Genomic DNA, 20,739 nt, shown 5'->3' with positions numbered 1-20,739 from the left:
TCAGCCTGATAGTGCCAGTATAGCACTGGCATTAGTTTATATTGCAAAATCCTGGTGATTGATGCGCTATAATACACTAATCTGACCCATTAGGCTGCGTGCCTATGATCAGGGTTCACAGTGTTTTGGATGCTGCGTTGTACCATTGAAGCATGGTGGATGGGATTTATAGAGATCCCATGCCTTCCATGCTTGATTTTCCCGCAGTGTAAACTGACATGCAATGTGGTTTCCCGAGCAGCAGCATGTCAATTTATTTTTTCAGCGCCGTGAGTGTTCTCCACAGGGAGAAGAGAGAGATCACAGCGGCCCAAATCCTGATCGCAGGCATGGGTAGCTGCTGACTCCTACAGAGAACACTCATGGCCTCCCACGTCAGGGCCCGCCTCCAGGACGCAGCATATGCGGATCATGGGCACGTAGCCTTAGTGATGGACAGTCGTCCATCTTGTGACCAGTTCCATTTTACATTACTTAGGCAAAATTTTGAGGTGTATCTTGTTTATTAAAGGGGTTGTGTAGCGCTAGAGAATGATGGCTGGGTTTTTTTTCTTCGGAAATAGTGTCTCGCTAGCTATGGATAACTTCTGTTTAATTGGTTTTATAGTAACTTTTATTATTATTCTAAACCTGTGCTGTTCGACCTGGAAAATTACATTATAACCTGGCCTTGGCTTAAAGGGAACTTGTCACCAGATTTGGGGCCTATAAGCTGCATCCACCACCAGTGGGCTCTTGTATACAGCATTCTAGAATACTATGTATAAGAGCCAAGGCCATTGTGTAGAACATAAAAAACACTTGATAATGCTCACCTAGAGGGTTGGTGCGGTGCACACCAGTCAGATGGGTGGCGTTGTTCTCAGAGATCGGCGCCTCATCTTTCGGCCATCTTAGTCCTCCTTCTTCTGAACCCTGGGTGCAGGACGTGTCCTACGTCATGCACACAGGCCGCTTTTGAGGTCTTGTGCAGGCGCACTACAATTCTTTGATCTGCCCTGCACAGGTGTGTGACGGTAGGGTGTATGATGGTGCCGCGCTCATTAGCACAAGATAAAAGATCTTTAGATATACAGGGACAGTTAGGCAGGGATTACTAATATGTACCCCGAAATGCTCGTGGTCCTGGGTGCATATTGCACCTGACAGGTTCCCTTTAACATTCTGACTTTTTCCTATTTTAGGTCCTTGAGTGCTAGTCACCATGGCCTGCTATTGCCCTACTGACATGTACCAATGGTTGCAATTTGTGTTTCAGGCTTCTGAGATTATACCTCTGGAAGGCTACTGAGGCTTGTAGCTCATGAGAACCCGTCATACTTTTAAGTATTGTTCATCTCATTAATTCATTGCTTATGAACAAGCCGCCTGCAGTGCTTATTTTAATGATAATACATGACAGTGGCATATTGCTGCCATTCCACCCCCACACAACTGTTCCTGGCGTAATCGTTGCTTTTAAGAGCTGTGGGAATTAACCATGTCATACTGAGGTATCTTCATATGGCATCCTACACGGAGAGAAGGGGACCTTTAATTAGGAAGAAATAAGCTCTACCAGTAGCCACTGACTACTATGGAATTAGTGTCAGTGCTAATTGCTTTGTGTTTCAGATGAAGACATTTGGCTCATTTGTGTGCTACCCAACTGCTGCATATTCCCGTCTATGTGCACCCATGACTGTTATGCATTTAACCATTCATGTAACAGCTCTGCATGCAGATTTAGACCTCGTAAACTATCCGGTCTTACACCTTTTTGACTTTTTTGCTTCTATGTTTCTCTTGCACAATCACTTTGTAGGTTACATAGACTCATATAGTAACATAAGACCAAATAAATGTTAAAATGAGATACTAGTTGTGTCAAGCAGCTTGTTGATTATATTAGAAATGGTAGGCATTCATATAGAGAGGCTAGGAAGATACCCCAAAAAGTGGAAGGGGGATCTGTGAGCCACCCCAGTCACCATCTTTTTTTTCTTTATATATTTTTTACACTATTTTCTTTTGTTTCTTCAAAGAATAACAAACATATCTTACAGGTATTTTTTTCCATATTTAGCAGGGGTAAAAGACCCCTGAACAGTGCGCAGCTTAAAAGTCAGGAAGAAACTTAGCTTCTTTAAAATGAACCCATCTCCATGAAAATGCCATCCAATCTGCGGGCAGCATGTTATAGAGCAGGAGTCGTCCATTCTGCGGGCAGCATGTTATAGAGCAGGAGTCGTCCAATCTGCGGGCAGCATGTTATAGAGCAGGAGTCATCCAATCTGCGGGCAGCATGTTATAGAGCAGGAGTCGTCCAATCTGCGGGCAGCATGTTATAGAGCAGGAGTCGTCCAATCTGCGGGCAGCATGTTATAGAGCAGGAGTCGTCCAATCTGCGGGCAGCATGTTGTTATAGAGCAGGAGTCGTCCAATCTGCGGGCAGCATGTTATATAGAGCAGGAGTCGTCCAATCTGCGGGCAGCATGTTGTTATAGAGCAGGAGTCGTCCAATCTGCGGGCAGCATGTTGTTATAGAGCAGGAGTCGTCCAATCTGCGGGCAGCATGTTATATAGAGCAGGAGTCGTCCAATCTGCGGGCAGCATGTTATAGAGCAGGAGTCGTCCAATCTGCGGGCGGCAGGTTATAGAGCAGGAGTCGTCCAATCTGCAGAGAGCATGTTATAGAGCAGGAGTCGTCCAATCTGCGGGCAGCATGTTATAGAGCAGGAGTCGTCCAATCTGCGGGCAGCATGTTATAGAGCAGGAGTCGTCCAATCTGCGGGCAGCATGTTATATAGAGCAGGAGTCGTCCAATCTGCGGGCAGCATGTTGTTATAGAGCAGGAGTCGTCCAATCTGCGGGCAGCATGTTGTTATAGAGCAGGAGTCGTCCAATCTGCGGGCAGCATGTTATATAGAGCAGGAGTCGTCCAATCTGCGGGCAGCATGTTATAGAGCAGGAGTCGTCCAATCTGCGGGCAGCATGTTATAGAGCAGGAGTCGTCCAATCTGCGGGCGGCAGGTTATAGAGCAGGAGTCGTCCAATCTGCAGAGAGCATGTTATAGAGCAGGAGTCGTCCAATCTGCGGGCAGCATGTTATAGAGCAGGAGTCGTCCAATCTGCGGGCGGCAGGTTATAGAGCAGGAGTCGTCCAATCTGCGGGCGGCAGGTTATAGAGCAGGAGTCGTCCAATCTGCGGGCGGCATGTTATAGAGCAGGAGTCGTCCAATCTGCGGGCAGCATGTTATAGAGCAGGAGTCGTCATCTGCGGGCAGCATGTTATAGAGCAGGAGTCGTCCAATCTGCGGGCAGCATGTTATAGAGCAGGAGTCGTCCAATCTGCGGGCAGCATGTTATAGAGCAGGAGTCGTCCAATCTGCGGGCAGCATGTTATAGAGCAGGAGTCGTCCAATCTGCGGGCGGCAGGTTATAGAGCAGGAGTCGTCCAATCTGCAGACAGCATGTTATAGAGCAGGAGTCGTCCAATCTGCGGGCGGCAGGTTATAGAGCAGGAGTCGTCCAATCTGCGGGCGGCAGGTTATAGAGCAGGAGTCGTCCAATCTGCAGACAGCATGTTATAGAGCAGGAGTCGTCCAATCTGCGGGCAGCATGTTATAGAGCAGGAGTCGTCCAATCTGCGGGCAGCATGTTATAGAGCAGGAGTCGTCCAATCTGTGGGCGGCAGGTTATATAGAGCAGGAGTCGTCCAATCTGCGGGCGGCAGGTTATATAGAGCAGGAGTCGTCCAATCTGCGGGCAGCATGTTATATAGAGCAGGAGTCGTCCAATCTGCGGGCGCCTGTTATAGACAGGAGGAGCGGAGTAGATTGAGGTATAGATTTGGGAGAAAAGTCTCTGGATAACCTGTGTTTATTCATTTAAACCTCTGTTTAGTGACTGACAGCTTTAATGGTTAAAAGACAAGTGATACGGAGTCGTTTCCCACATATATCCACTCCATGCTGCCTGCAGATTGGACTGCATTATCATGGACATAGGTTCCCTTTAAGATGGATCTTTTATTAGACTGTGCTGTAGACTATGGAGACAAGTATATGTTATCCACAGGGCAGTACCACCCATAGCAGCAGACCACTATGAGGACCATGAGACGGGAGGGCTTGGTGCGAAAGAGGGCCGTCCACCCAACCCCCACCCAACCCCTACACAACTGGATTTCAATCGTATCTGTATTTTTAGTTGAATTTGGATGCGCTTTTACTCACCAAAACGTATCGGAAACGCCAAAAATTTGCATTTTTCATTGCATTTTTATTCACGTCATTTAATTCAATGGGTGAAAAATGCAAAAAGAATCGACATGCTGCATCTTAGTTACATCTACAAAAACGCAGCCAAAAAATCTCATAGACTTTGCTGGGTGAAGGGAATGCTTGCATTTGGGTGCATCTATGTAACCACAAAACTTTACCGAAAACGCATTAAATGATGCAGTGTGCGGATGAGACCTAATATGCATTGTATACCCATTCCTTTTTATGTGTACTTAAGCTCCTAACATTAAGGTGCATTAATTGAAGTACCCATAATTTATTTAAAGGGAATCTGTCAGCAGGTTTTTGCTACCTCATCCGAGATCAGCATGATGTAGGCAAAGAGACCCTGAATCTAACAATGTATCTCTTAGTTTACTAGGTGCAGCCATTCTGATATACTGTATTTTTCGGACTATGAGATGCACCGGACCATAAGACGCACCCTGGATTTAGAGACGGAAAATAGGAGAATAAAATTTTAAGCAAAAAATGTGGCCATGACACACTGTTATGGGGCGATGATCTGCTGCTGACACTCTTATTGGGTAATGTCCCCAAATTCTCTAGTAAGGTACCTAGTAAGGTACCCCATCCTGGCAATGATCCTCCTGCCTTCTATATAATCCCCATCCTTTATATATATATATATATATATATATAATAGATATAGATATAGATATAGATATAGATAGATATATATAGATATATATAGACATAGATAGAGATATATAGATAGAGATAGATAGAGAGAGATAGATAGATAGAGAGAGATAGAGATAGATATCTATCCCTCATCCTGCTCATATGCGCCCGTCATCCTGCTCCTATGCGCCCATCTTGCGGCACACACATAAAAAATGAACATTATATTCACCTTTCCTCGCTCCACGCAGCGTCGTTCCTCCTCCGTCTGTGCCGGCAGCGCTGTGTGGAGTCGGCCACGCTCCCTGCAGCACCGCAATCTCCTTCTGTCTGTGCCGGCGCCGCTGTGTGGACACGTGCGCACAGTGATGACGTCATCGCTGTGAGCCCCGCTAGTCTCCACACAGCGCGGCCGGCAATCAGGAGGACATCATGGTGGTGCAGGGGAACGGTGAGTGTACTAATTCACTGCTCCCCGCGCTGATGATGATGCACGGGGAGCAGTGAATATAGCCGCACATGATCACTCCAGGCTGTAGTTGCCAGGGGTGATCACGGCTGGCTGTTTACTATGCGCGCACCCCCCGCTCATCACCCCGCCCACCTATCAGCGCTGAGAAATGGGCGGGAGGATGGGCATGCATATGTAATGAGCGGGCCCACGTGGTCACGGCAGGCTGCTACAGCCTGCTCGTGCCCCCGATGACCCGCTCCACCGCAGCACCCTCATTCCCCGCAGCCACATTCAGACCATAAGACGCACCCCCAACTTTCCCCCAACATTTGGGGCAAAAAAACTGCGTCTTATGGTCCGAAAAATACGGTAATCAAAGATTTTATTTTTTGCATGTAGCAGAGCTCATACAGCTTCCCTTGTCCACACGAGGCTTTCAGAGTACATTTCCATAGACAGAGGTTTCTAATCACAGTAGTGGCTGAGTTGGACTTCAGCTTAAACTAACATTGCAGATAAACAAAAACACACTTTGAGATAATAGAAGCAGGGCTGTAATCTGAATGTTAACTTTTACAGCATGCTGTCTTTAGATTACATGGCAAAAACCTGCTGACAGATTCCCTTTAATAATAATGCTAATAGTATAGTCCATTTGCCAGTTTTAGTGTATTCTTTTTATGACTGCATTGCCCTATTTGTAATAATTAGGGGTGCAGAGGCAGCAGCCGTACCTGTAGGTACCAAAAGACACCTTAAATAAGCCATTGCTCTACCAAGCTCTCCTCTTTTACTATATAGGCAGATCATAGAGTGCATTAGGACATCTACAGTCCCTGACAGTAGTTCTGTCGCTTATCCATATTATGTAAATAAAAGCTTATAACCTGACTTAAAATTCATCCATTGGTTTTATAAATTACTCTTTTGAAAGCTGAAACCCTCCCAAATTTGGTTTAGGTTATGAAAATAAAGTTGCTGCAAAGCTGAAATATTGATCATTTAATGAACACAGAAAGGTCAAATTTTGCCAAGACAAAAGTTTTGTCGCCAACATAAAGTAATGTGAAATTCAAACAAATAATTCACTTCTAATACAAAGATATGTTGCATAACATTGGTGAATGAAGTTGTGGTGCTATTAGAGCCATATTTAATATTTTGTGTGACTTCCATGAGCTTGAAGGACTGCATCCATGCGGTTCAACAATGATTCATACAATTTTTATTAATGAAATCATCAGGAATAGCAAAGAATGCAGTCTTACATGCCTCCCAGAGTTCATGTAGATTCTTTGGTTTTGTCTTCCAAGCTTCCTCTTTCATCCTACCCCAAACATGCTCCATGATGTTCATGTCTGGTGACTGGGCTGGCCCGTCCTTGAGCACCTTGATCTTCTTTGCCAGGAGGAATTTTGTTGTAGAGATTGGTGTATGAGATGGAGCACCATTCTGCTGCAGAATTTGACCCCTTTTATGATTGGGAATGTATGAGGTAGCTAATACTTCTTGATATTTTAGGCTATTGATATTGCCTTCCACCTTCCAAATGTTTCGCACACCCCCATACTGAATGTAACCGGAGATCATGATCTTTCCACCACCAAACTTAACTGTTTTCTGGATCCATACAGGCTCCAGTAGGTCTCCTGCAGTATTTGCAGCGGCTGTGGTGTAATTCAACTGAAGATTCATCAGAGCAATCCACGTTCTGCCACTTTTCCAGCGTCCATCTGTTTGGCAGGCTGTGGGACTTGGCAAATGCCACACGGTATTTTAATTGCCTTTTGTTTAGTGATTGCTTCTGGGCACTGATTCGACCATGGAGACCATTTCGAGACAGAATCCTACAAACTGTTCTAGATGACACAGGGACTTGAGGTGACCAGGCCTTTTGGAGCTCTGCTGCAGTGGAAGATGGGCTAGCTTTGCATTTTCTAACCAACAAACGTTCCTCCTGAGCAGTTGTCTTCCGGCGTCTGCCAGACCTGTGCTTGTCAAAAACATCTCCAGACTCTTCAAATCTCTTTTTAATTCTTTGTACTTGATGCTGAGACACATTATAGGTGCCACCTCTGAAGTGGATCTGGTCTTCAGCCTCTTGATAATCAAGGCTTTGGTCGCAGGGTGGATTTTTGGCATGTTGTCAGAGGTCAAGTTGCTGTTCAAGTGACGATCTGGGGTGCTGGGTTTCTTTTTATACACGCCCACTAATTAACCGATCATTTAGTGAGCACAGGTGAGGATGTAAACTAGGATTGGGTGCATTATATGACAAGGTGACAAAACATTTGTCTTGCCAAAATCTGACCTTTCTGTGTTTATTAAATGATCAATATTTCAGCTTTGCATCAACTTTTTTTTCATAACCTAAACCAAATTTGGGAGGGTTTCATCTTTCAAGAGAGTAATTTATGAAACCAATGGATGAATTTAAAGTCAGATTATAAGCTTTTATTTACATAACATGGATAAGCGACAGAACTTCTGTCAGGGACTGTACATCCAAAGGCCGCTGAGTAGATATTTTAGCATAGCCATACTACTCAACAATACTATTCACTAGCTTTTTTTTGTGATTGTCATCCCCATTATTCTTCTGCTCACTTGGTAGAGAATCTTTTTTAAGAGAGAGAGACTTGCATGCCCTCTTCTGTATAATTTTGAGATATTTAGTTTGAAAGATCAGCAAAAAAAATCAGCTTGAAATCCTATTAAGAAGTTTTACAATTGTTCTGTGAAACTTCCTATTCTATATATCTAATCACAGTACACTGTCGCTCACAATAGGAAACATAATTTGGCAGAAAAGTGGGCTCCAGTATCAGACAGCACTTTCAGCAGGAGCATACCTTTCCTGTGAGGCAATCTGTAAAGCTTGGGAACTAAATATACACAGCCAAAATTACCTGAAGGCAGCAATAATTTGTAAAAGCTTTTATGGTTTCCTAGAGCTTTATAGGACTCGACTTGTAATTGCTTGGAAAATAGGAGGAGAGAGATCCCTGCTGACACTCTATATTACTATATATTACACTCTATAGGTGAGCGAGATAGAATCCCCATGACTAGAGGCGTAGCTAGAGGTTCACCACAGTGGGCCCCTAACCAGGTAACAGTCATTGCAACTACAGTGGTGCACTCTAATTGTGAGTATAGAGGAACCTCCGCAAATGACCACTATACAAAGACCAACACCAATATTACCGACATACAGTGACAATATAGTGGCAGATATCAATCCTGGAGAACATGTTCGAGATTAAAGCACACATATAGTTAGTAACTTACAGCTAATGTTCTTTCTTATGGAGTTGTACACTTTTACCATCTTTTCCATCTTGCCCACACCGCCATAACATCATCTTTAGGCCAGGACTTGTCTGCAGAGATTACAACAAAGATATATTTGACTTCTCACATTTTCAACACTATCCCAATCTATTCCCAACCTGCACAAACTCCTCATCCTAAAAAAAACCATAAAAACAAAAAAGGGAGCTGGAGTATGAGATGGTATACATGGAGCTTGTGAGCTCATGTTCACACTGGCCATGAGACAAAGAGAAACCAAGGAAAAAAATGGTGAAAACATACCCTGCTGTAACTAAATAAAAGCATAGTGCATATAAACATAGGGTACTTAGTAAACACTGTTTTGATAAAAAAAAGCATAAAGCTATCCCACCAACGCCAAGGTGTACCCAGTTGGGATAGTACCTACACTCTCTAATATTAAAACCTTACCATGGGTCTAAAATAGGCCTCAATGTGGCTAAGGGCTGAGAGTGACCGGGTCCCAACAGGGCACACAGTCAGGGCATGCACAGAATGAAATGTCCAGCTCACTGAGAAGGGGGCCACTCCCTGTTAGTACTGAATACAAAAAAAAAACTCCTCATCCTGTTGATATCCCAGTAAAGAGACCCTGGGCATATGTGTCCCTAATACTGTATTGCCGTTTGGCACAAAAACAGGGCTCCTCTTACAGCCACACAAAATAATGCCCACCACTGTGCACCTTACAAAAAAAAAAATGCCTATTTGTGCCCTCTAGTTGGTAAAATTGACACCAGAATATATTAATGCCATACGTAAAAGTGCCGTAGAAAACACTGTCTGCATTTCGCTCTTAAAAAGTGATGGTGCCTCATGTGCATCTTTGAAGTCACAATACTGTAAGTGCGCCAGTAATGCTTTTTATGTGCCTGTTTAAAATGTAATAATGTTCACTGAGTCCCCCATGTAGAGCTCGCCTATACACAGTATGTCAAGTATGTTGGTCACACAGTTACTGTTACAGTAACAACCTATCTAATGGACACAGGCAAAAAAAAATCAAACCGAGATGTCCATAAATTAAAGGGAACTTGTCACCACTTTTTCGGCCTATAAGCTGCGGCCACCACCACCGGGCTCTTATATATACAGCATTCTAACATGAGAGCGCAGGCCGGGGTTATAACATAAAAAAACACTTTTTAATACTTACCTAACGGTCGCACTGTGGGCCTAATAGGCATCTCTGTCCGGTGCCGGTGCCTCCTGTTTCGGCCATGTTCGTCCTCTTTCTGAAGCCTGGGTGCATGACGCGGCTACGTCATACACACTCGCCGGTCCTGCGCAGGCGTACTACAATACTTTGATCTGCCCTACTCAGGCTAGAGAAGGAAAACAAAAGAGGTGACTTGCCACTTAATGCAAAATGTCGACTGGTTCAACTGATGGCCTATAAAAATGTCTCATTACCAAGGTGCCACACAAGAAACCTCTCGTGATGGGTAAAACAAGTGAGTTGTCTCTAGACCTTCGCAACCTTATTGTTACAAAACATACTGATAGCATTAGTTACAGAAAAATGTCAACACTACTGATGGTGCCAATTAGCATTGTTGAGGCCATGATTCAGAATTGGAAAGAACATAATTTCTTAATCAACGATTTAATAAACCAGCCACAACCAGTTGCTGCCTACAAGTTTTCAGACAGAGGAGTGAAAAGAATTCTTATAAGAGTTTTTGAAGACGCAAGAACCACCTGTGGAGACCTACAGAAAAACCTGGAATTAGGAGGTACAGTTGTTTCAAAGAAAACAATAAGTAATGCACTCAACCTCCATGGCCTGTATGCACGCTCACCACGCAAGACTCCATTGCTGAATAAAAAGCATGTTCAAGCGCATTTATAGTTTGCTTAACACCATTTTAGACAAGCCTGTAAAATACTGGGAGAATATAGTCTGGTCAGATAAGATCAAAATTGAACTCTTTGGATGTTATAATGCACACCATGCTTGGAATGTTGTCCCAAAAACACCATACCAACCGTTAAGTTAGGGAGTAAGAACATCTTGGTGTGGGGCTGGTTTTCAGCATACGGCAGTGGCAAACTTTATGTAATTGAAGGAAGAATGAATGGCCAAATGTATCAAGACATTCGTGATAAAAATCTGCTTCCATCTATTAGGATGATGAAGATGAAATGAGTGGATATTTCAAACACACAGCCAAGGAAACTCTCAGGTGGTTTCGGAGAGAGAAACTACAGCTGTTAGAATGGCCCAGCCAATCACCTGACCCGAATGTAATAGAAAATTTATGGAAGGAACCAAAGTTCGAAATTTATAGGAGCCCATGGGACCTTCAGGATTTGAAGAGCGTTTAAGTAGAAGAATGGGTGGATGGGTTTTTACCGACATCTGGTGAGAAATTCATGTCAATAGCACCTTTTAAAAATATATTTACTTAGAAAATTAGTGACGTGTTCAATACTTATTTAATCTGCTGTAATGGTACAATGGAAAACTAGCCTTTTAATATATCACTCCCTAATGCCTTTATAGTACAGGCGTTACATACAGACAGCGTCGGACTGGAGTACCCTGTGACCACCAGAGATAATCGTTCTTGGGGCCCACCATGAAACTACATAGAATTAGAAGACCACCAATTAGGTGGTAAAACATGCTAATAAAGCAACACTCCAGTTTTTTTTAATTTACCGCTGATGTGGTGCTTCTAATCTAGTTTCCTGACGTTATCTTGTACTCGCCCACTGGTGTCTTCACCTTCTATTACCAACGCACTTTTCAGTCTCCGACCGTGTGAGACCTGCCGGCTGCGCCAATGTTTCAGGGCTCTCGTAGACTTGTATTGACCACTTGTGACAGAACGTCTGGCTTCTGGCTAGTCAAAAGATACGAGGCATCATATGGCGTCGCGGGACTGAAGCGGTGCCGAAGAAAGGTGAAAACACCAAAGGTTGAGTATAAGGCCAGGGGCAAGAATATTTTGGGTGTGTTTTTCACCACTCTAGTGCTGACAGAAAAAAAAATCAAAAACTGTGTTGGAGTGATGCTTTAATGTCATAGAATGAGTTGGCACCTGTATTTTGATGCAAGCTTAATGATAAATGTGTAGGGGGTGATAAAAGGGCAGAAGGAGCTTAGTCAGTTAGGGGTTATACTGGGATAGGGGCTCAACAGGATCGTCTGCTGCAGATGCCGTTCACTATTAGTATGGAACAGAACTCCTTGATTTTTTTCTTTATAGAGTTCGACAACCTGGGAGAGCAATGAATGCATCACTGACACACAAGTGGTATATCTATGCAATGCCAGCAGGTGCCAGTGTCTGGACCCACCACAGGATCCTCCAGGGGCCCAGTCCGACCCTGCATGCAGTATAAATGACCTTCATTAATTGTATGACGATGAATGAAACTTCTAAATGAGCTCATGCTATATTTATCCATATGTAATAATTAACCACGTTTTGTCTGATCCTAATTCTCAGTGTGACAAGTTCCCAAATCACTTTACCAGACATGCGGCTTAAATATAACATAACTCTTATGAGTGTGACTATTTCTAGAGAAAAATCAATGTCTAAATAGGCGATAAAAGCTTTGTTCAGGAAACCTTTTAACCTTCAGTTGGCAGACAAAAGGCATAATGTTGAAGCATAAAATGTCATCATCACAGTCTAGCAAAATTCATGCAACCAGGAGTCAGCTTATTCTTCATAAAACCATTTTTTTTTTCAAGAGGTTTCAAATGAAAAAGTGCATCAGATACAAGATTGGTTCTACAGCTCAAAAAGTCAACTTGCTGTTTACAATACAGTTCTTGGCAGACCTTAACCGGGATAGTGTGTTGTGAATGTCAGTTATGCTTTGGCTCTTGTGGCCAGGAATGGTTTGGACATAGACGAGGTGTGTTGAGCAATGGGCGTTTCCATTGCTAACTCTCTGCTTATTTAAATCCTGGGAAAAAAAAAGAAAAAAAAGAAAAAAAAATCCTGGTCTGATTGCAGGCTATGCCGGATGTCAGTTGTTCTTTGTTCACCAGCCTGCTTCATTCTGCTCCACACCACATCTATCCCAGATAAGTGCTTTGCTCTTTATTTGTTGTTTGGTTCTTTTACTCTTATCTGAGGTTGTCTTTTGCTGTGGTTGTTTTCAGTTTATTTGCATGCAGGGAAACTCCCTGCAGTTATGTTTGGAGTATTGCTCCTATAAGTCCATGTGTTTGTGGCTTTTTGAATTTGTAATGATTCTTGTTTTCTGTTCATTGGTATGACAAGAGTGCCTGGTATAGGACGGAGTGCAGATCGTGCGATCTGAGGGCCTTTTTGTACTATCAGGAATTTGGAATTTTGCAGGGTTTTTCTCTGGCCACCATCAGCCCCTTTCCTGTCCTTTCCTATTTTAGTCAGTGGGGGCCTCACCTTTTGCTAATCCTATCATCTATCTGTGTATTGTGTTTTCCTATATCACCGCAGTCTTTGAATGTGGGGGGCTTGCTATTCTTTGTCTATTTTCTGAGGCAGAGAGTTATTCATCTTTCCTTTCTTCAGGATAGCTAGTTCTCCGGCTGGGTTCGCGGTGCATAGGATGTTAGTTCACCCCTCTGCTACTTCTAGTGTTGATGGTTAGTAAGGGGATGGCGGCTAGATTAGTTGCCAATGCTCTTGTCACCTTTTACCAATGAATTATGGTGGTCTTCCATGGTTCCGGATCATAACAATAGTGATTGTTGGCTCTACATCTATGATATATAATCTTAAAGGGGCTCTCCAGTTGCAGAAAACTTCTCTCTTTCAGCTGCATTTATTTAAAAAAAAAAAAATGCTCTAGTTCTCCTCCCAGGGGTTCAACGCTGAGTCTCTGCCGAGCACTACTAGATACTGCAACCTGTCATAGATGCTGGGCCTACCCCCAGGGACCTGGAGGACCAGTGCCGGTAACATCAAAACACATAAACATCCTCAGTTTCCTTCTCCCAATCATTGGTGACTGACTAGTTTGGGACCCAATGGATGGCCACCCAAGGGTGGAGCCGATCCAGTCCACTAGACGACAACCAGGGGGGAGGAATGAGACAGGAGAGGAATCTGTAGTGACAGTTGTAGGAGATGGACGTGTCTTCAGATGGGTCGTGTAGCAGTGACCTAGCTGGTGAAGGAGAGTGGTTGCCAGGGAGGGTACGACCAGGTACCCCTGGAACCAGAGCACCGACGGGGCTCAGGGCCCTAGGTCAGGCGAACGCTTCAGGTTACCTGACAAATACCTGCACAGTGAGGCGACCGTCCAGGACCTCACTGACCCGAGAATCCAGGGGCACCAGCAGTAACGAAAGAACCAGGGATCGGAACAGACCACCGACCCTACAGGTTTCACACTGCCCGCCGTACGGACCAGAAACTGTACGACAAACTGGAAGGGACCCCTAGACGCTCCAAGCCACGCGGTTCCACCAACCAGTGAGAGGTGCAGGGGAAAGAAGCCACAAGGTTACCACACCGGCACTGGAACGAAAGGGACCAGAGGTCGAAACCAGCCGTCCTAAGTAAACCAGCATTACCACTGCTGTGAGTAAACAACAGTTGCACTGCATCCCCATCGTGTGGTTTCCCTTTTTTCCGCGCCGAACTCCATCATCCACCCCCTGAGGCTCGGCTCTACTTGCGGAGGGCCTAACATTCAGGCTGCCATGAGCCCAAGAGGCAAAAGACTGTACAACGGCGGCTCCATCTACCTAGCCGCAACCCGCAAGTGGCATCACGACATAAACTCTCTAATCTCCCCTGTATATAACCCCTTTTCAAGTGACCCCCAGGGTCATGGAACCGGGCATCGGCCATTACACACCCGTGACACAGCATCCCCGTACATATACGGTCTGGGACCAAGTACCCCATAGCCCCTGGGGCGGCTCAGATGTGCCCCAAGTTGATGGCATGACCCGCTCAAAGCACTGAGCTCTGTTATTGGCTGCAGTACGGTCTGTGATGTCAGCACCGCAGACAAAGAAAGACATCAGAAGCAGAGGAAACTTTGAGCCAAACCAAGTAAGGGTAAGCAAAGTCTGGAAAACCCCTCTCAACACCCTCATGACATGCACCTTACATGTGCAGCACAATTCCGATGTGGGTGTATGGAGCAAACTATCGACTTGAGCTCGCTCCATACTCTTCAGGTAATGGCTGTGTAATAAAGCCAGGATCTTCCTCTAACAATTGTGGCTGGCCAGTTAACCTTTTAAATGCCACTGCCAAATTCTGACAGTGAAATTACCAGTGCACCAGCATAGCGGTGCGTCTTCTTATCCACCCATTGGCAAGCTTGTGACAGTCACAGTTAGGATGCTGTGAAAGCTGGGGTTCTATTGAAGACCTCCATACTTGTTATTACTGAGCTCCTTTCAAACTCTGCCTGCAGCCAGGCTTCAAAGACTATATACAGCAATGCCATAGCACAAACGATCAGACAATCACAGGTTATGGTCCCCTAAGGGGATTAATAAATACAATGAAAAGTAATGAAAAAAAACAAATGAAAAAAACAAACAAAAATTTAAATCGCCCTCCCTTATCCCCCATTAAAAATAATAATAATAATAATAATAATAATAATAATAATAATAATAAAATACATGTGGTATCACCACGTCCAGAAATGTCTCATCCATCAAGATATAAAAATAATTATACCGATTGGTAAATGGCATAAACTAAGAGAAAATGGCCAAATTGTGCCATTTTCCCTCCCTGGTGTCATGTGACTCATTAGTATTACAAGGTCTCGGGTGTGAATGTGGAGCAGGTGTGTTAAATTTGGTGTTATCGCTCAAACACTCTCTCATACTGGTTACTGGAAGTTCAACATGGCACCTCATGGCAAGGAATTCTCTGGAAAAAAAAAAAAAATTGTTGCTCTACATAAAGATGGCTATCAGAAGACTGCCCACATCCTGAAATTGAGCTGCAGCACTGTGGCCAAGACCATACAACGTTTTAACAAGCCAGGTTCCACTCAGAACAGTCTTCAACATGGTCGACCAAAGAAGTTGAGTGCATGTGCTCAGCATCCTATCCAGAGGTCGTTTTTTCAAAATAGACATATAAGCGCTGCCAGCGTTGCTGCAGAGGGTAAAGGGGTGGGGTGTCCACCGGTCAGTGAACAGACCATACGTCACACCCTGCATCAAATTGGTCTGCATGACTGTCCTCTCAGAAGGAAGCTTCTTCTAAAGATGTTGCACAAGAAAGCACGCAAACAGTTTGCTGAAGACAAGCAGACTAAATACATGCATTAGGCTAAGTTCACATTTGCGTTGTTTTGCATCAGTCACATGTGTTGCTCGACGCATGTGACTGATGCGTTGTACAACGGATGATAACGGATGACAAAGAAAAGAATGTGTGCTGGGGCGGAGTTCGGGGGGGTGCAGAGTTCGGGGGGGGCGGAGTTCGGGGGCAGAGCTTAGGACGTCCGTGCCGCGGTCTTCATGGCTGGGGACAGGTGTGTGTGTGTGTGTGTCCTACATGCGTGTGTACATGCAAAGTGCGGGAGGGGGCGGAGCGCGAGGGGGCGGAGCCGAGCGGGGCTGTGGAGCTGAGGACTTCAGTGCCGCGGTGACTGCAGGGCTGGGGACAAGTGAGTGTGTGAGTATGTGTGTGTGTGTACACATGCGGAGTGCGGGAGGGGGCGGAGCCAAGCGGGGAAGTGTCGGCCTCCTTGCACACTGTATCCAGGGTAAATATCGGGTATAAGCAAAGCACTTTTTGCTTGGTTACCCGATATTTATCTTGGTTACCAGCATACACCACTTAGCGCGGGCTCCCTGCACCCGTAACCACTGTACATATCGGGTAACTAACCAAAATGCATTACTTGGTTACCCGATGGTTATCCTGGTTACGGGGGCAGGGAGCCAGAGAGAGCATGCGCAGCAAAATCCTACTGATCGCGCTGCTCAAAAAACGTTACAGGCTGCGTTGCTCCCGCCCGGCGGTCAGTTAAAAAACGACTGACCGCGACGCAGCGGATGCAACGCAGCATCATCAGTCGCAATCCGTCACTAATAGAAGTCTATGGGGGAAAAACAGGATTCCTGCAAAATATTTTGCAGGATACCGTAATTCCTCAAGGCTACGGATTGTGACTGATGCAAAACAATGGAAGTGTGAACTTAGCCTTACTGGAACCATGTCCTGTAGTCTGATCAGACAAAATAAACTTATTTGGATCAGATTGGGTGAAGGGTGTTTGGTAGCAACTAGGTGAGGAGTACAAGGACAAGTGAGTCTTGCCTACATTCAAGCATAATGATGGGAGTGTCATGATTTAGGGCTACACGAGTGCTGCCGTCTGTCGGGAGCTAGAGTTCATTGTGGGAACCATGTACTGTGTCATACTGAGGCAGAGCATGATCCCCTCCCTTTGGAAACTGTGCCATAGGGCAGTATTCCAACATAACCCCAAACGCACCTCCAAAACGATCATTGCCTTGCTAAAGAAACTAAGGGTAGAGATGCTGGACTGGTCAAGCATGTCTCCGGATCTATACCCTATTAAACATCTGTGGGGTTTTTAACTGGCTGTCTGATTTGCCTGGCACCGATTTCTGACGGCTCAGACTAGTCATGGACTGCTCCTGCCCAGTGGCTGTCACATCAACCGAGCATCTCTCCATCTTCGGCGTGCTTTGTTGATAGGATGTCACTATAGATATCATGCTGATTGATGGCTGGCTGCCTGCAGTTTGACAGCCGCCTCCATGCAGTCTATCAGAAGCTGCTCTGTCGCTGTGGCGTCACTGGTAGCAGCAGAAATGCGGTAAAAGCAGTCCGCTACCTCTTTGTGCTAGCAGAGATCGGCGCTGTGTAAAACAGTCAGGTAGTTAACTTAGCAACTACCTGCCTGTAAGTTCTTAGCCCCATATAATGAAAGCAAAGCCCTAGATAAACCGGTTAAACAGAAGTTACTGAAGTAAAGATGCCTATAGTATATTTATTTTCTATTTTACACATTTGAGGCTTCAGTTTGCACTGTGAAGAACGTATAACTAAATGTCATTTGAAGTGGTGGTAAAAACAAAACCTTTTTATGAAATTTCCTTAATGATTGCTCCTAGTGTTGAATAAAGCAATCACTTGTGAATGTCTCACAGGTCTGCAGGTCTGGGCAAGTGTTTTAGACTTTGCCTTGTCACAGAGGATAATGGATTAATAAAAGCTAAAATATGACACTATTAGCCGCTTGTTCCAGCATTTGCCATAATATTAAAATGACATCCTTGGTAATAGGTATAGAGGAGATCGGATTTGTTATGGGGCACAGCTGTTTGGTTCTTGTGAACGTTTCTTCTTCTCTTAAAGTAATGTGTTTTGTACAGTTTTGGCATACTACTCTTCCATGTGCACGTATTATACTGCACACTAGAAAAATGGCAACATGATGATAGAAATGAGGTTATGAGAGATAACATAGCGTATAATAACGATAGCAGAGATGCACTACTTTATGGTCTGTCATTACTCCAGTATATTCTCTCTTCTGCTACAGGATAGTTGTAAAAATGGTATGACAAATTAGAAGAATGCAGCTAAACCCAACAATAAGACTAGCTGACCATCTAATATGTATGTCTCCATCCTTGTGCCATCTTGTAGGAATGTTCCCATCCTTGTCCCCATCCTGTAGTAATGTGCCCATCCTTTTCCCCATTCTGTAGTAATATGCCCATCCTTGTCCCCTTGTAGTAAGGTGTCCATGCTGGTCTTTTCCTTGTAGTAATGTCTCATTTCCTGGACCCTTTATTGTATCATTTGTTCCATACTGTAGTAATAGCCCCATCCTGAAGTAATATGCCCAACCTGTAGTAATGTGCCCATGCTGGTCCTCTTCTTGTAGCAATATCCCATCCTATAGTAATGTGCCCATCCTTCTCTCCATCCTGTAGTAATGCAACCATCCTTGTCCCCTTGAGTAATGTGCCCTGCCTTGTCTCCATCCTGTAGTTATGTGCTCATCCTTGACCCTTGTAGTAATGTCCCCATCCTGGACCCCTTCTTATAGCAATGTCCTAGTCTGTAGTAATGTACCCTATTGTGCCATTGTTCACATATTGATAAAAACATTCTTCTCACCTGTCCTCTGTTCTCGTCTGTTCTCTCAGCATCTTCTTTTCTGCTTCTTGCGACCTACAGTTACGTTGCACCTTTGACTGTCACGGCCGGTGCAGGGGCCGCCGCCATTAGCGCTTTATTTTAATTTAATGTGTTGGTGGCACCATGCAGAAACAAGCTCTCTGCACATTTGTGTCAATGGCAGCTGCTTGCCAATCCAAGGCCAGCAACTGACATCTGTGTATGAGGTCAGCTGCTAGCCTCTGATTGGCCGGCGGCTGCCATTGATGTATAGTGCAGAGAGCTTGTCTTTGCACAGCGCCGCCAATATATTAAAGGGAACCTGACTCCAGATTTGTCCCTTACAAGCTTCGGCCACCACCAATAAGCTCTTATGTACAGCATTCTAGAATGCTATATATAAGAGATCAGGCTACTCTGTATAACCTAAAAAAAGCATCTTTTATTATACTCAATGCTGAGTGCTCAGGTCCGATGGGCATTGCTGGTCTCGGTCCAGCGCCTCCTATCTTCTTTCCCTGCTCCATGTGGATGACGCATCTTATGTCATCCACACAGAGGCCTCTGTTGCGCTCCTGTGCACGTGTATTTTTCTCTGCCCTGCTGCAGCCAGAGCAAAGTACTGTAATATGCAGGCACGTGGAAAGTCCAAAGGCCGCCTGTCCATGCGCATTATAATACTTTGCTATACCCTTAGCAGGGCAGAGAAAAATGAGTGTGCGCAGTCGCGCAACAGAGGCCTCTATGTGGATGACATAGAAGGCATCATCCACATGGAGCAGGGAAAGGGGACTGCGATTGAAAGAAGAGATGGGGCACTGGACCGAGACCCGCAATGCCCATTGGAAATGACCACCCCACAGGTGAGTATAATAAAAGCTGTTTTTTAGATTATACAGGGCGGCTTGGGCAGCTATATACAGTATTCTAGAATGATGTATATAAGGTGGTGGTGGCTGCAGCTTACAAGGGACAAATTTGATGACTGATTCCCTTTAACTGAATTAACGCGCTGACGGCACCTGCATTGGCAGCATTCGACGAGAGGACTACGTTGCTTGCGGGCTGCAAGGAGCAGTTTGTGGGACCATATGTTGAGGCCCCTGGTTTAGACTGATGTTAACACACAATGATGGGGATTTGTTAAGCTAAATGCGCCAGTATCTGGCATAATTTATACCAAAAAACTGTCTTTTGTGACCAGCACAATACTGTATCTGGCAAAGGAGTGTGACTTTTATATAAAAAAAAAAGAGGAGTGACTAATTGGAATATGGGGTGATCTTACATGACAGACACATATTTCGGGTCCAAAGTGACTCAACTAATAGGTGGCAGAAATTTAGACTGGAAAGTCTTAAAATGCACCAGATTTAGCAGAGAATGTACCACTATGATATACTGTATTTGAACATGTACCAAAGATTAGTTCTCCACTAGGACTCTCGTTGCACAGACATTTGCCAAGATTTCCAGACTCCTCAATCTAAACCCGAAAAAGTCCTATGCAGAGATCATCCCGTAAGACCATGATGGAATGAACATTCTTAAAAAGAAGACAAAGTCCTATAAAGTAGCCTACGTGTTTTGGCAAGTTATGCCTTATTCATGGCCAAAGCCGTAAATCTGGTATATTTTAAGACTGTCCCTGTTTGCACTGTCTAATAATTAGTCAGTATTGATCAATATGGCCCATTGAATTTGATGTGAGCTGCTAATTTTATGATCTTCTCCCTATTGAGGTGCATTGACGTGTGTGCACCTTTTTGGTGCAGTTGCAGTTTTACTGGTGATACATGTAAAATTAATGTTTTACTGGTAGAAACTGGTATTAATTGCCAGAGCAGAACCACATGTAGTTTTACCCACGTCTCAACTGCAGCATGTGATCATGTCAATTTCAGTATCTCCTTCAGAAATTATGCTCTTGTGATGAACTGAT

The 20,739-nt window shown here is 44.5% G+C and overlaps 1 protein-coding gene across 13 annotated transcripts in view; it reads left to right on the top strand.

Moving 5' to 3' along the window:
* CAMK2D (calcium/calmodulin dependent protein kinase II delta) overlaps positions 1 to 20,739 on the top strand; it is a 288,538-nt gene that overhangs the window by 134,483 nt on the left and 133,316 nt on the right. The gene's annotated exons all lie outside the window — the stretch shown is intronic.

Source organism: Anomaloglossus baeobatrachus, chromosome 1 (genome assembly GCF_048569485.1).
Source record: "Anomaloglossus baeobatrachus isolate aAnoBae1 chromosome 1, aAnoBae1.hap1, whole genome shotgun sequence".
NCBI lineage: Eukaryota > Metazoa > Chordata > Amphibia > Anura > Aromobatidae > Anomaloglossus > Anomaloglossus baeobatrachus.
Note: the sequence above shows the minus strand (reverse complement) of the source record. Positions and strands in the feature narration are given on the sequence as shown.